The sequence below is a fragment of the Haemaphysalis longicornis genome, unplaced genomic scaffold, assembly GCF_048455015.1.
Source record: "Haemaphysalis longicornis isolate Haplotype H1 unplaced genomic scaffold, Haemaphysalis longicornis Haplotype H1 scaffold_9, whole genome shotgun sequence".
Taxonomy (NCBI): domain Eukaryota; kingdom Metazoa; phylum Arthropoda; class Arachnida; order Ixodida; family Ixodidae; genus Haemaphysalis; species Haemaphysalis longicornis.
Window position 1 is genome coordinate 22,935,587 of NW_027526460.1, and position 15,878 is coordinate 22,951,464.

The window sequence follows — 15,878 nt, forward strand, 5'->3', positions numbered from 1 at the left end:
CAACTGGTACGTGATGCAATGAAACATTGATAGTTTAATGGGCACCAAGGCCCTGAGTTATCGTACCAGTCTCCTGCAACATGGTTAAGTCGAACTCACGATCAACAGTGCTGAAGAGCGTTTCAATGTCGTCACCCTTATTTTTAATTGATCGACAGTTTCAATGACATATTTTAGTTGGTCAGACCTGCTCGGGTCCTATGAAGCGCATAAATTTAGTAGGGGAGATCAGATCAACATAGGCTGCCATGTTTTCTACCAATTCTAAAAATTCGGGAAATTACTAACATCAACTAACCATTGCGCAGCCTTCAGTTTGGGGGCAGAAAGGAACCATTCGACTTTACCAATCTCTGTACTATTACACACTTTTCTAAAAAAATGAAAACGTGCACTTACCAGGGAAATTTCTTTTGGGTCGAATGAACATCAAAGTGTAGTTCTTTACGGTGACTTAAAGCATCAAGAATCACCTGCGGATTGGGCTTATTGAGCCGTTTATGCATTAGGAAATGTAAGGTATTGACGTGTGGATACTCGTTCGAAAAGTCTTGCCTTGACAAAACGACGAAAACGTAGTTGCACAGCGCAGCGCATGAATAGCGCGAAGTATCCCTGTAAGAACCAGCGTAAAGCCACGCGCTAAACACCAGTGACGATCCCAGATTGCTGGATACTTATCAGACGCTATGTGGAGCATCGTTACAGACTTGGAACAACGTACACACAGAAATGTGCATGTGGTATATAAATAGATAACAATTGGCAACAAATAAGTCAAATCAAGATGCAACTGGCGGGCAGAGTATTGCCTCAGCGAAAGTGAACGTTTCATTTTCACACAAAGAAAAATGCTGAGGGGAAATGTAGGAAACAATGCGCAGACAAAAAAAAAACGGAATCACGACAGACACAATTTGCTATCGCCATCTTAACTGTTTGCATATGCAAAAATGAATCCATGGAAAAGAAAGAAACAATAAGCAAATTAGAGCGTAGAAAATTTTCAGCTGGCAAAGAGTTGGGAGAGATCTGACAACGAGTGACAATGGCAGGGTCACCCTCCGATCTTGGGACAAATACCTTGCCATTAGCACACCAAGAAAACCTGTAGCAGTTTGCTATTGCCTATTCACGGATGAAGAGAAGCAAGTCCCTGTTGTGTCTAGTCATGTTTTCAGTGATCAATACTGGTGATTTCGCATTCTTGAGGGCTTTCCGTGCTTCTAGCCATTTGTCATGAAGTGCCAGCCTTGCGAACCGGACAATGATTCCTGGCGTTTTACCAACCTTGTAAGGAAGCCGGTGAACAGCCTCAATATCATCAACCAATTCTGGTAGATTCCCAGTTCAGCTTATTTAACAAGTTCTCGTCTTCAGACACAACGATTCCGTGAACTTCGATGCTTTACAGTCGGCAAACGGCTTGTCTATAACGCGAGAGCGGCGTGCTCTGGACTGCGCAGGAGACATCTAGTGAAAACGCCTGGTTTGAGACCGGTAGAATGTGAGCATGCGTGACCCGCATCAGCGCGATGGCTGTTTTCCATGTCCCTGTGCCCATCGCCTTGCCCTCCGTACCTTATTTCGCCGTGAGAAGCGCTGCCTGCGCTGCCGGGGCGGGAAACAGTAGTGGAGAATAGCGAATAGTAGTACAGCGTTGGCGGCGTTTAACTAAATGCAACGCTTAATTTTTGCGGCGCCCTACGCAATTTAGACAGGAGTTTTTTTTTTTTTTTTTCTGTATGCAAGACAACGAACAACAACCGCCGAAAACGCATCGCTGCCAGTATTTTAGAGTGACGAGATATCGGTCCGTGATTGCTTGCACAGTGCATTAAGTATTGTAGCGTTAGCGCGTTAGCAGTGGCGTGCAAAGCCTAGCCCAGAAACCGGATAGTGGTTTGCAGCTATTGCCAGAAGGATAACGCAATGAACAGCTGTGCGCCAAAGCTAATGCAGACGAAAAACTCGCACAGCGCGCGCTAAGGCGGGTAATCTCCGCTTTTGTTTCCCGGCCCGGCAGCGCAGGCATGCAGCGCTTATTACGGTTAAAAAAGGTGTATTAGCCAAGGCGACGGGCACAGCGAGGAGGGACACAACCGTCACGCTGATACAGGCCGTGCACGCTCACTATCTACCTATCTCAAACCAGGCGTTATCACTAGGTCTCTCACGCGCAGTCTGGGGCACGGCGTTCGAGCGTTATAGACAAGCCTTTAGCCGACTGTACTTTCTGCTGCGCCACTCAATGTCATTAAGTGAAGTTTTCACTGGTCGTAAGTCGTCAGAGTCACGCGATTTAGTCTCCAGTTCAAGAACGCGCTTCTTTCGGCTACATATTTCCTTATCGTGATGGGCTTGCTTACTCTGTATTTCATCGTATTTTTTAGACATCATTTCGATTGTTTGCTTTATCTCAGCTACGTGCGCAAGGCAGCGAGTGCATCGAGTCCCTTCGTTATGTCTGCGAGGAAAGAAACAAGTTCCGGGTCATGCTGCCCTTTCCTTCTGCTTTACATCTTAAAATTGCGGCATGCCGGGCATCGCCAGCTCTTTCGGCCCGCTTCACGTTTGCTTTTATACATGTATTCTGGGCATCCCGAACAGTCTCCCAAATGATAGACGTACTCACATTCGGCGCACCTGATTAGGTGGCCGTCCGATGGTAGCTTCTAGTCACAGGAGTGGCACCGTTCGTCCTTTAACGGGAAGGTACACGTCATTTAATTAAGCACAAAATGCATAATAGGGGATGGTGGGAACATAGAAAATAGCAGTAGTAAAGCAGCACGACACTGTGGCAGCAACGGTGGTAGCAAGTGCAACAAAAAGGCGACAAAAAAACGCGAGAATTGCTACCAACCTGGGAAATGACAAAGTAAAATTTTAGGGGGCGTCTTCTCGCCACCGTCGCCGCTGCCAATGTGCCTCGTTAGTCGTTCCACCGCCAGGAGTACATTAAAATAACTCGACAACAGCGTTGCGAGTTCAATGCTCGCGCAAGTCCAGTGGCAGCTGGTGAGGCATGTCTTGTCCTGGGAAATGAATAACGAAAATGTAGGGGCGTCTTCTAGCCACCGCCGCCGCTGCCAATGCCTGCCAATTTACGACGTACTAGCGCGTAAGGAGCAAGCCAACGAATTCGCCATCCAATACGTACTCCCGCGCCCCTCTACCCTGGCGTAGGGGCTCGAAGAAGTGCGTATAGTCGCGCACCACGCCGGCGAGTGCGAGCAATCACATGGTGAAAACCGTCATCGCGATCGCGGCTGTACTACCGAACTCCGATGGACACGGTCCAACCGAAGTTTGCCTCTAATAATTCCGAACGTTAAATTGAATATTTGCGGATACCAATATAAGCAAGACTTTTCTTTTCATTTTTCGGACCATTTTCATCCCCCGGAACGTGTAGACAATGCACCGCGCCCCGAACGCCTCGCCTGCTCAGCCAGCCGGGTTGCCGACCGTTCAGACGAGCATGCAATTCAAGCATATCTAGTTTAAAAGGCACGTATTAATGAACTTACTCTGCGCGGGGGTATGGCGAAGTAAAAACGTTTATACGCAGTAGGTCGCCTTTTATATATCTATTGAAAGAGGATTTATTTATGAACATTACTTTACAGTAGAAGCGCTAAATATGCACCAATTCACCGAAATGGCCCCACAATCGCGCGCCACACACATTTATGTCCTAGCTCTGTTATGCTGCGAGCACACAAAAATTCGCTCGAAATGGGGAAATCTTTCGCCTCAGGTCTTCCTTCGGTGTGTGACGCTTTGAGTTCGGTAGTTTGAGTTCATGCAAATCAGGAGACACAAGAGAAACTTCGAAAACACCGTAGACGAGGGTAAGGCAAGTGGCTCAATTTTTACGGCCCGTTTGCTGCAGTGCTCTCCCGCAGGTAGATATTTGAAACCTTTTCTTCGCGAGTCACTTGCAAGAAGATCAAAGGATAGAAAAGAACTGGAGGAACGCGAACGACGGCGCGTAGATCTCGACTCGGTTGCAGTCGATCTGTAAATAGTAGGGGAAGTATCAGTACGGAAGCTGAATTTATGGTGTCTACGCATATCGTTTCGCGGCCTGTTTCTCGAATCCCTGGCTGGGTTGCTGCTCGTGCTTGTGTACGGAGAACACGGCAATTTATGCGCCGGAGTTGTTGAAGCCGCATAATGCAATCCGTAACTGCGTTAGCCCGTGGGAAAACGGCGATCTGGCGCACCTGAATAGAAATTACGTTCTTTCTGAGCACCGGGGATCCTAAAGTAGAAAGGAATAATGCAGCGGCTCTGGGTTTTGCGCGGGGAAGATACGCCGTTTACACCTCACTCCCTTAAATACTGAGCGCTTCAGCGGAACCTAACGCATCTTGAAATATTTTTTCGCAGTGTCTAGAGTGCCGTCCGACGGCACTCTAGCTGATCGTTGCAGGCATGGCTAGAGTGCCGTCCGACGACATTCGAATATTTATCACTAGGATAGCAGCGGCAAAAGATTCTGTCGTTGTAGTGTAGAGAATCCGTCTTAGCTTCTTGACATCAAAGCCGGTGGTTCGAGACCGGCTCTTGCCTTGTCTTTTTTTTTTTCGTTATTTAATTGAAGCGTAATTTTTATGCCTTAAATTAGTTTTGGTGTTTTAAATGATTTCTTTGTGTGCGTTAGCTTATCTTATGTTATGTTTAGGTTAGGTTGCCTAGCTTTACGTTATCTAGAGAGATGTACTGCCGGACGTGGCAATTTCGCCACAAAACGCCGGTGGACGTCGGTATAGTGGAGTGCTTATAATACCGTCGGACGGCACGCTAGACACGGCCATATTTTTTCGTGTGTATGAGTATGTCCGTGAATGGAAATACTCACCGCCCATGTTATAAATAATATTGTTGGGTAGCTCATACTGGGATACTGGGATTGGTACCAACTCCAACCTCTAAGCATCTCGGCTTGATTGCTCATGAAAATTTACTGCACGACTGCATGACTTTACGTAGAACTCTCATACGCTGGTAAGAAGTTAACTGGAAGACGCGTCTCTCCTGCTCGCGGAACGCTGAAAGCACTGAAAGGGTTTGGCGCAGAACTAAACCTAATGATTGACCTGCATCATCTGCAGGTGCGAACCTAAACAGTGCAAAGGTATTCAGTTTTGATAACAGAGCTAGGACAGAACACAGAGGAGGCGACGTGAGACTGGATGCTGTCTCGTCACAGCTCCCAGTCCCGTGTCGCCTCCTATGTGTGCTGTCCTAGCGCTGTTATCAAAACTACAACGCCCAGTCTTGTGTCGCGTCCTCTGTGTCCTGTCCTAGCGCTGTTATCAAAACCAAGTATGTACCAAAAAGCCCGTATTAACACCGTTTTTCGGAACAAAAGTACTTTGATTTTGAGAAATAGTGCACAAAATGGCCGCACAATAATCTCGGGATGATAAAAAAATTCAGAGAAGCTTGCACTCACGCACAATTAAGGCTTGAATGGCGAAGCTGTTACTGTTATAAGTGGACATTGCCGGACACATAGTTAAGCTTCAGTATCATTGTTCATTTGCATAGTTTCGAGGTTAGTAGTCGTTGCCATATGCATCAAAGAAGTCGTCGTCTTCTTCGCGGCGAGTGTTGGATGCAAAGTCACCCTCATCGTTGTAGACTTCCAACAGCTCAAGTGGCGAAGGTTCCACTAAACCGCGCAAGGCTTTGACCATAGCGAAGCTGCAGGATTTTTTTATACGTGAGCACTGAAGGACATATCACCGCGCATTTGTGCGAGTTTGAAATTGTTTATTTCCATGTTTCTTCATTGCTTTGCGCTGTGCTAGTTGTGGTAATGGTAATATGCATCGATATCATTGTTTTCCTCATGCCAAGCGTTGCAGGCGCGGTAACGCTTGAAGAAAACTCTGAGTTTTTTTCTTTCTTTTCTTCTTTTTTTTTCTGAAGCCTTTGCTAGAAGCGGAGACTCAGAGGTCGGCACAAGACACGTGCTTACGAGCGTTTGGCATTTTTTCGCTTCTCGTAGTTTTTGCCAGTTTTTTTTTTCTTTTGCTCCCGCCGATGGTTTGTGTCCTTGGAACCTCCTCTTGTATACCTACATTATGTAATCACACTTCACTGTATTTCCGGAATAAACTGTAAAACTTGAAACTTGAAACTGCGCGCGCCTGGAAGGCTCGGCGTCGCCGTGAAGCACGCGCTCAGAGCGATTCGCATTTTCTTGCTATTTTTTTCTGCAACACCGAACTTACGGCATGTGCAACAGCGGCGTTGTTAAAACTTGCCCAAGTGGAAAGAATCAAGAAAAATTCTGGGCCGTATGTTTGGCGAAATAAGGAGTCTAAAGCGTAGCTTTGGTCTCGATGTCGTCGCGCAGCTACGTATCTCACTCAGGTACCTAGATAGTTTCAGAGTTTCATTAAACGTGTGAGTTGTGATGTGGTCACTGGAATGTGGTCATCCCGGAGGTGACATCACATATTTCACCCCTCTCGTCATGTCAGCAAGACAATCTACACTGCGTAACACGCTGGTCTGTTATAAACCTGTTTGCACTTGATCCTTCTACTGGCTTGTCCAGAAGTAATTTAGAGAAAAACCTTGGAAGGGAACTTGGTTCCCTTGCACTGGTGTGAAGAGTTTTCGTCAACACTTGTCGTTTTCGTCAACACTTGTCAAATGAAACCAGTTTAAGCATAAGTAGGTTTCGCACGGCCCGTTCTCAATTTTGCTGTTGCTTTGAGAGAAAAAAAACATTCTGTCATTCTTTCCCACCTGACCAGCATAAGCTGACGTGGTTGCTGCGCCACTACTGTGATCATGTGCGCAATGACGGGTTCGTTCTTTACTGGTTTAGTAGACGAGATCCGTAGACAAAACCATCTTTTCATTCATGGCTTTACAGAGCGGACGACCTTCGGGCCGTGCCAAATAGAAGAAGCTGTTTCTTGTAAAAGGAGGCTACAGTTTACCTTGTCTGAGCGATGCACTGAAGGTGGGGAAAAGAATGAAATGGAATGATATCGAAGTCATGATTTTTTTTAAGTTGTGTTGAGTTTTATTCTCAGCGTCAAACTTTGACGGCAATATTATTTTTTGTAAAGATTAGTTCTTAGGAAGTAGGTGGGGTCACAACTTACGCAGGCTAAGACATTTTAAGAAGCTCACAAGAAAAATTGAAAGCGCAGAAGAGGTGAAATGGCCGATAGCGCTGTTCGGGGGTGCTTGAATTTCAAGGAATGCTCATGGACATTTCAGAACACAATATATGGTGTCGGAAAATAATAAAATGGGGAGAAAACCATTGTAATGTTCCGTGAAAGGATACATGTAAAAGAAAAGGCAATGATAGATTATTCCTATTTACGGAGTAAGGTCTGCCCAAGCAGTGCGATTTGGGTTCTGTGACAGATTTGTATTCACGAACTGAGTTCACTTCCCCAACCTCCCTTTCCTCTTATCCGTCCCTCCACCTTATTCTCCACTCTGACCTGTCCGCTTCGACACAGACTTCAAGACGCGAACAAAGCACAAGGTCGCATTTTTTTTTTTTTTTGCGGAATGATACTACTGTTGCTAACGCAGCAAAAAAAAAAAAAAGAATACGAACAACTGCTTCTAGCGGTGTATGAGCACGGGGGTCAGCTTCCTCCTTCGACTGACGGTGGTTTACGAGTCCCAGAAGTCGTCAGAGCGCCCGGCACGACGGCAGCTCTGGCGACTACTGGAGACTTGTCGGCATGAAGGCAGTTCCTTCGGATTGTGAGTGATTTGCGAGCCATTGATTTTGGAAAGTTGTCTTACCTGCTTTCATTGTACTTGGCTTCCCATCTCTTGAAGGTCTCTTTCTCCCCTATTCCTTTGCCTGCATATTTGTCTCACCAAATCGGCGTATCGTGGTTTCTGTTATTGCTCCGTGCACTTCCTTGGGAACAGCGTTCCTCTTTCATGTTGATAACGTACCAGCTCAGACAGACTGCCTAGCTGCACCATGAGGCTTCTTTTCTTTGCATTGTTTGCATAAAAATACAGGGAATAAAATCGCAGGGTCACACATAAACAAACCGAAAGGTGTCAGCTATTTCTCTTGAATTATGCTCTTTCAAGACGCGACACAACAAATGACAGGGCTGGAACCAAGGAAGAGCAAATACCAGGCCCCCCTTACGATGATGTAACGTCATTTCGCTGTGACATCAAGCAGCTCAGTACCTCTGCTGATAAAAGTGCAGGACGAGGTCTTGGTGTTCTCGTTTTGTTTAGAGGCCACCTTGAACTTTGCGTTCCTTTCTGGCCGCTTTTTTTTCTTGAAAGAGAACCGTGCTCGTTAAATGCTCCCTCTTAAATGCACTAGCTTGCGAGTGTGTTGCTGAATCAACGTAAACAAATCAGCGATGAGAATAAAACAAGAGAAAACGATAATTCTAGAACGCGCTCACTTTGTAATAACATTATACTTGTGATTATGACATATGGTACTCGTAAAATTATATAAAGGGGCGTGATACACCGCAGTTGACAAAATCAAATAAACAGCAGTCCTCACACGCCAACACACAGGACCACTTTTCTGACCACTCTGACGTGGCCACTTTCCTGATTTGACGCAAAAGCGCAAACGCGCATGTGTCGATATTTCAGCGCTCGTTAAAGATCCCCAGGAAATCGTGATTAATCCGGAGCCTTCCACTACTGCGCACCGCATAGCCCAGGTGAAGCTTTGTTAAACACCACAATCAGTCAATCAATTAGCCAATATTTTTTACAAACAAATTGCGTACATATAGCATACGTTGTATAGATTAGCAAGACTATAAGCGAAGCGCTACACACGCGTTTTCTCTTACACCGAGGGCGAAATAAAAACCGGGTTCAAATCTGGGGAAGTAGGCTGCACGTCCATCATAATGTGCGCTTAAAGTTGCATACTTGTTTATTATTAAGGCCATTTAACAAAAATTATTAACAGCAGGTTTTCTTCCTTTGAGCGGTTAAACAAGGCTCTTTTTTATAAAATACGCTCTTGGGCTGCTAGCTGGTGCATATCGCTTGAAGGAAAAGAGCGCTGAAAACCCCGACGGAAAGTACGAAGACCTACGAGACTGATGCGCGTGTGGCGAAGACAGAAACCAATTCATATCACCCCATATTTTAATTTTCTTTGCTGATCTCAGGAATTAATTTGAGAACCAACAAATCGAATTTCTTTCTACTACGTCCGCACGTCGGGCTTGAAAGTCCGGAACATCAAGCATTTTCTTCCCCTGCGTTGGTTATTCCTCTCGGGAGCAAAAAGTCAAGTTCGATTTCTGGGCAGTTAAATTTTATCACACCCCCGCTCGACCCTAGCAGTCACGGACAACGAGGGCACCGTTCTCAACGCCGCTACCTTCTTTCATCTTTCTTCGAACGCTGCTGAAGCCACCGCCATTGCCCTCGCGGCGGCCACCCACACACCCACCACCCACCTAACCATAATCACACTCTCAACAAGCCTGCCGATATTACCTCCAGGGAAGAGTACCCCCGGCGGCGCTCAAGCTCCTGAAAGCCATTCGCGACCTACCTACAATAACAATCGTGTGGACCCCGGGACACGCCTCACTCCCTGGGAATGAAGCAGCACATGCTGCAGCCCGCGAGCTTCACTTCCGGGCGTTCCCTACAGGGCCAGGCGGCTCGGACTCTACGACGGCCACTATCCATCCTCTTCCACCTTGCTTCACCGACATCTTATCCCACTACCGCCACGCTCGCCGAAAATATCCTCCGCCCTACCCTACCCTGTCCGTCGAAGAATCACGAATCTGGCGCAGACTACAAACTGGCACATACTATAACTCCACCATCCTCTCCCACATCTCCCCCTCACGCTTCGAGTACAACTGCCCGGACTGTCAAGTTCCAGCCACCACTGCCCACCTCGTCTTCCTGTGCCCTCAACACCCTGTTCCTCTCCCTTCCCCTACCCCCGAGCAGTGGGAATGCGCGTTGACCAGCTCGGACCTGCAGGAGCACCTCAGCCTGATCCAGCGGGCCACGCGAGCAGCGGCGGCGCGCGGCCTCCTGAACTGAGGACGCCACCCACCGTTTTTTTTTTCTTTTTTTTTTCTCAATAAACGTTTTGCCTCCTCCTCCTCCTTGTGTTCATTTTTTGTACAGCTGAAATGCGTTCCTCTCTACAAATAAAATGACCTTGAGGGTTTACTAAAAAGGCACCATACATCTTTGCTTGTTGGAAAAAAATATGCATTAAATTTTATGGCCACTCGTTGGTGAGGCATATACAGTGTTACAAATGCATGGGGTGTTTGAAAATGTAAGGGTGCTCAATGATTCATAACTTTTGAATGTCACAGAAGCTCCGAAGACCTATGATGTCGGTTTTATACCTTTTAGAAGAGTATCTAAATGGCCTGGTTTGTACGTAATCGCCTGCAGCCAGATGCAGGTTACAATTTCAATTCCCCATACCTTTATTCCGCCTTAGGTATGTTGTTTGAAATAATCCACGTGTTATCAAAGATTTTAACAAAAGCAGTAATGAGAAACCCTTTGCCGATGCTATGGACCACGTCGGGTGTCGCAGATCGCAGAGTAAGTTATATCCTTCGGCAAAAAAAAAAAAAAAAAAACTGATGTCATAACGGCGTTGCAAAACATCAAAAGAGCACACATTCACTTCTTCTCTTCTACACTGTTCAATTTGCAGCACTGTAAAGGTTGTGGTGCGCTGGCCGGGGTCCTGACTGGCCTGACCATGAGCAAGCCAACTCACAGCTTTAGGTTTAACGAGTTAACTCGTCGCGGTAGCTCAGTGGCTAAGTCGTTGTGCTGCTGAGCAGCAGGTCGCGTGTTCGTCTCCCGGTCGCGATGTCCACTTTTCTGATGGAGGCGAAAAGCAAAAACACCCGTATGTACGAGATTTCGGCGCACGCTAAAGACCCTCAGGTAGTAAAAATTAATTCGCAGCCCTCCCCTACGGCGCCCCTCATCGCCTGCGTTACGTCGGCGCCTTAAACCCTACAAACAATCACTTAGGTTTGACGAGTTGATTAACAGTATGGTGGCGGCACCTGTGCGCGCGTGATGGATGTCGCATCCTTTGGTAATTCTCGCGGTACAGCCGTAGCGTGGTTGTGGTGGTGCGAACGCGCAGTGTTCCGTGAAGAGGGCAGGACTGCTGAAATGTAACAGAAACCACGCTAACTACCTGGGTGAAATTTCCGCGTTTCTGTGTTTGCACAAGGGCCGTCGGATATGGCTGATCTATTACTTCATATAACCATTACTTGAATCGCGATCTTTAGAAACTATTCGGTACATTTACCACGAGACCGCTTCGCCACAACATCTTTGAACTCGTAGCTACACACCTTGACCAAAACCGAATGACTTACGAAACTTTCGGCATGAAACTTTATGCATGCTACCTGATAAACACTACTGCGATAAAGGTTACTAGTACATCCGGGGGTGGATTACCAGAGCATTTTTGAGATGCCGGAGGGTTGGCCACCCGAATTTGCAGCCTTTCGGAATATTTGAATAACATTCCCTGTCAATTAGACCCTTGGCTTTTCTTCGCTATTTAGCTCTTGTATTTGACGAAACAGGTAAAAAAAGTAGGTGCCAAGAAGACCACTTGGCCACCATTCAGGAGTGTCGCAATGAAATTTAGACTTTCCCATATAGACTGCGACAGATACGTCACATAGTCCAGACGAACGCCTGCTTAAAACCAGACTTTCCAGTGGCTGCACCGCTAGCGCTACATTTCAACCCCAGCGGATTATCTGCAGCTGAAGCCAAAGCGTAACACGCTGGGCTTCATTCTGAGCGTGCCTGGGAAGTTCCCGCCTGTCTTCCCTTCTTCCGATTCCCCGCTCCACTCTCGTGGAACCGCCACAGCCAGATAAGAGCCGCGTGTATCGGAATCCAGGGCATCGGTTGACGAGCTCTGCAACCGCCGAGGCTCGTGATGTAGCCGCCACGCTCCAGTGGTTAAGCGAATTACGTACGAGTGCGCGCGGTTACTGGGAAGCGCTATTGCAAGCCGCGGATTCGAATTCGCCCGAAAGGATAATCGCATCACTACGCTTGGCTTCAGCTCTTTAGGGAAGAAGTGGAGGGGCCACTTCGCATACTTTCGCGCGCTTTTGCGTAGGTGGGTGCTTTTCGAACGAGTAAAAAAAATATACTGAATTTACGGGGCATGACGTCGACTGAATGTGTCCGCTAGGGTATAGAGCCCATGTGTATGACATCATTTGGAGAAATAACTGCTGTCATGACTAGTGCTAACTGTCATGTGGAATGGTTATCAGGTGGTTGGTCTTTTTTCTCTAAAACTATTAATTTAGTGTGTCAGTTCCGCACTTCCGTAATTTTTTAGGCTTAAAGAATATTCTGCGTTTTTTTCCGTGCCATCCAATGCCCCCTTCCGAGAATTATACGAGCCCTCTTGGCGGACATAAAATCAGTTTGTACTTTACTACTACCAACCTATAAATATTGTATGGATTTGTCTCACGTTGGTACGAACCGGACATTTAAAGGTAGGAACCACCCTCACGTTGGTAGGAACGGTCACGTTTGTAGGAGCACTCAACCGCCCTCACGTTGGTAGGTAATCTCACGTCGGTACGAACCGCCCTCACGTTGGTAGGAACCGGAATTACACCGCATTCAGGCACTCTCTACTACTATATAAGACAAGTTTTCGTAAAGAAGGCTTTTTAGAGGATTGTGGGTCCAAATTTTCAGTGTGAAGATTTGGCTACGTTACTGCTCCTTTTGGTACCGGTGATTTTGAAATAGAGTGTTTCAGGGAAGCAGTCAAGTAATTTTAAAAAATAGGCTTTCGAGGGTAAAATTGTTTTTCTTTCGGCATGTGGTCAGCGGTCGTGGCGGACTCAATAAAACAAGTTACAGTTGGTATTTAGGGCAACAATTAAGCAGTAGTTCTTTATTAACTTTTTATTTATTGCAGTTGTGTGTGTGATTGTAATATGGAAATTGTAGAGCATCATAACAAGCTATCCAACATTAGATTTGCGAAAATGTAATTGCCCGCACAAATATGGGTTGTGTACTTCAGTCATCCGAATAGGCGCATGTGGATGGCGTCGGCTGCAAGGCGCCGCAAAGCCACGTCCATGGGTTGACGTCACTCAGAGCTGCACACATCACTCGTACGCCGCGCTTTTATACCGGCGCGTTTGGAGAACTGAAGCACTCAACCCATATTTGTGCGGGCAATCACATTTTCGCAAATCTAACGCTGGATATCGTGTTGACTGATGATCCTCTACAATTTCCACATTACAATCACACACGCAACTGCAATAATTAAAAAAGTTAACAAACCAATACTAGTTAATTGTTGCCCTAAATACCAATTGGAACTTGTTTTATTGCGTCCGCTACGGACCCTGATCACTTCGCGCAAGGAAAACAATTTTACCTCCGAAAGCCTATTTGCTTAAATTACTAAAGTCGTCCCTGAAAAGCCCTAAATTTTCGGGCCTTTTTAACATCTTACGATCCGGAAATTAAGTTTCGCCCTGTGATGGTTCCAGGACATCCTCTCGAATTGCAATCACCTTTCTGGATGAGACTGAAAGCCAACTGTAACAGGCTTTCACGAAAACAGCGGTGATTAGCAAACTTGAAATTAGGGCTTAAGGAATCAGCGTCCCTCGAAACACAGCAAAAAAAACCTCACTTTTTAGTGCCTGCTGCACCAGAAAAAAACTTGTTTTTTTTATATATATATTTACTGCCTGATGTCGTTAAAACTGCACCGGCCATTCCAGTTTGATGCTTAGGCAGTTTAGGGACGCTTGAGGTTGCGTGCACAGTCGGAACGCGTGCATTACGCCTTATAATTTGCGCGAGAACGCAAGAAGGCAAACGATATGGGGTTAAAACGGGGTGCAGCTCGGTTTCCATGATCGTTTGTATTTTGTGAGCACTTCGCAAGACAATGTTTATCTTTAGCTTTATTTATCGTCAGTAATGAGGAATGTTCCGCTCCCGCCCCAGGAGAAACTGATCAAAAGTTTTCATGCAGTCAGCTGCGGCTCGCTTCTTTTTTTTTTCTTACGAGAACCATCAAAATGTAGTTGGTAACATTGCTTCGCCAAAATAAAGCTATTTTTCTGGCTCCTAATCAAACTCCGTGTTTAAGGTGGCACCTTTCCTGGCTTCTTCCTGAAACTGTGTGGCGGCTTCTTTCTTTTTTTTTTCTTTTGAAAGAAGGGGAAGGGGGGAGGGGACTGTCCACGCGGCGCTTGGGTTACAGTAATTTTGAGCTCGAAGAGCTATAAATGTAGCCTTTTTAGGGGATGTTATAAACTATGGATGAAAACACGGTGTCAATACCAGTTCTTTGGACACCAACACACCAAGTGTGGCGCACATGGGCCCTACTGTTTCAACACGTGCCACGAAATTAGGCAATGTCGAGCAGCACTGGGACGACCCACTGCACGATGTACCCCTTAGAGAAAACAGGATCACAGTTATCGCGATTTTTTCGACGTTTCATTTTTTTGTCCTTGGTGTTCTCGTAATCCCAGAAACCTTGGCCAATTCTCAACTAACACACCCGCTGTGGGGCCTCCTTTACAGAAGTTATTACTTGTGAATCGTGTGGCTTTGAATTCACTTTCAGATCTTCTATAAAGGCTGTCTGAAAAATAAAAAAAAAACAATGTCAACATTGTCTCTGCTATGCGACCACTTGGCAACCGACACAAAGGTGCTGTCACATTCTTGAAAGCCACGAACATGCTGCCACCTCCTGGGAATTCTGCATATCAGGAAACATCTTCAATAGTTCTCGAGATACGTAAACGTTTGCCAAAAGAATGTGGCAAATTATAGCTGTGACGTGCGCAGTCATGTCGAAAATAGCCTGTGTGGCATCTCAGTGTACGGCACCTGGGAAAAGCGTGGACATGGATCACTGAATGGGTAAGAGCAGTGAAAACTTTCCGTCCTTGCTATAATGCCCCCTGTTGGGACAGTGCATTGCGATCCCAGGGATTCAGTGAGCGGCACATGGTGGCGCTAGAGGAATTTTAGCACATGGTCAACGCCGCCGGCGACGCCGGATTTTTGCGCCACGGGACCGTTAAAGCCTTGCCTTAAAATACGCGGCGTTGCGCCAGAAAACGCGATGTAGGTTGGCACTAGCGTGCTGAACCTCGCAACGCATTAGCTCTTTTTCAGTGCTCATTCTTCTCGAGCGTCCTGTTCAAAGTAAAGAAGAGCAGCCACAACAAGCTGCACATTTTTTCCGCATTGTAACTGATAAGAGAACAGTTCGGCCTTGCTTTTTATGCACGGCGAATTTTATTCCTGTGGTAGGCCGTCGTGAAAGGAAAAGACTCGAATTTTCGCGCGATAGCCTGAAAAGTTCCGGTGCAATGTGGCGCTTTACCTGGAGGTTCACTTACCTTTTGTGCTGTGCTTGCGGACCCCGCATTTAAAATGAGGAGACGGGAAACGAAAAGCGGACAATACTGCACTTTCGGAGCACACGGAACCTCTGAGGCCCACACTTTTTTTCATTTCTGTGGAATTCGGGAGGCTGCGGCGTGACGCAAGGACACGTCATTATTTATTCTTTTTGGGTCCGAATAGCTATCCAAAGTCGGGATCAGGAGTTTCTATTCAACGGGACAGGCCTACAGACGGGTCGATAACATTTCATCTGTGTCGGGGGGCGTATTTAGTTACATGTAGCTTATCAAAACAGGGGATCAGGGCTTGTTGTATAAATAGGGAAAGAAAAGCGAACGTTAAAGAGCACTATGGACAGTATTGTAAAATTATTCCGTGTCTTTTTGTACAAATATTAAAATTTCTAA

The 15,878-nt window shown here is 46.3% G+C and overlaps 1 long non-coding RNA gene across 1 annotated transcript in view; it reads right to left on the reverse strand.

Annotated features, from left to right (window-relative positions):
* Positions 1-2,634: 2,634 nt before the first annotated feature.
* LOC144152978 (uncharacterized) overlaps positions 2,635-15,878 on the reverse strand; it is a 49,476-nt gene continuing 36,232 nt past the window's right edge. The window contains exons 2-3 of the long non-coding RNA XR_013319259.1: positions 2,867-3,038; positions 2,635-2,702 (exon numbers count right to left, since the gene is read on the reverse strand). This is a non-coding gene — a long non-coding RNA (uncharacterized LOC144152978). The remainder of the gene's footprint in view (positions 2,703-2,866; positions 3,039-15,878) is intronic.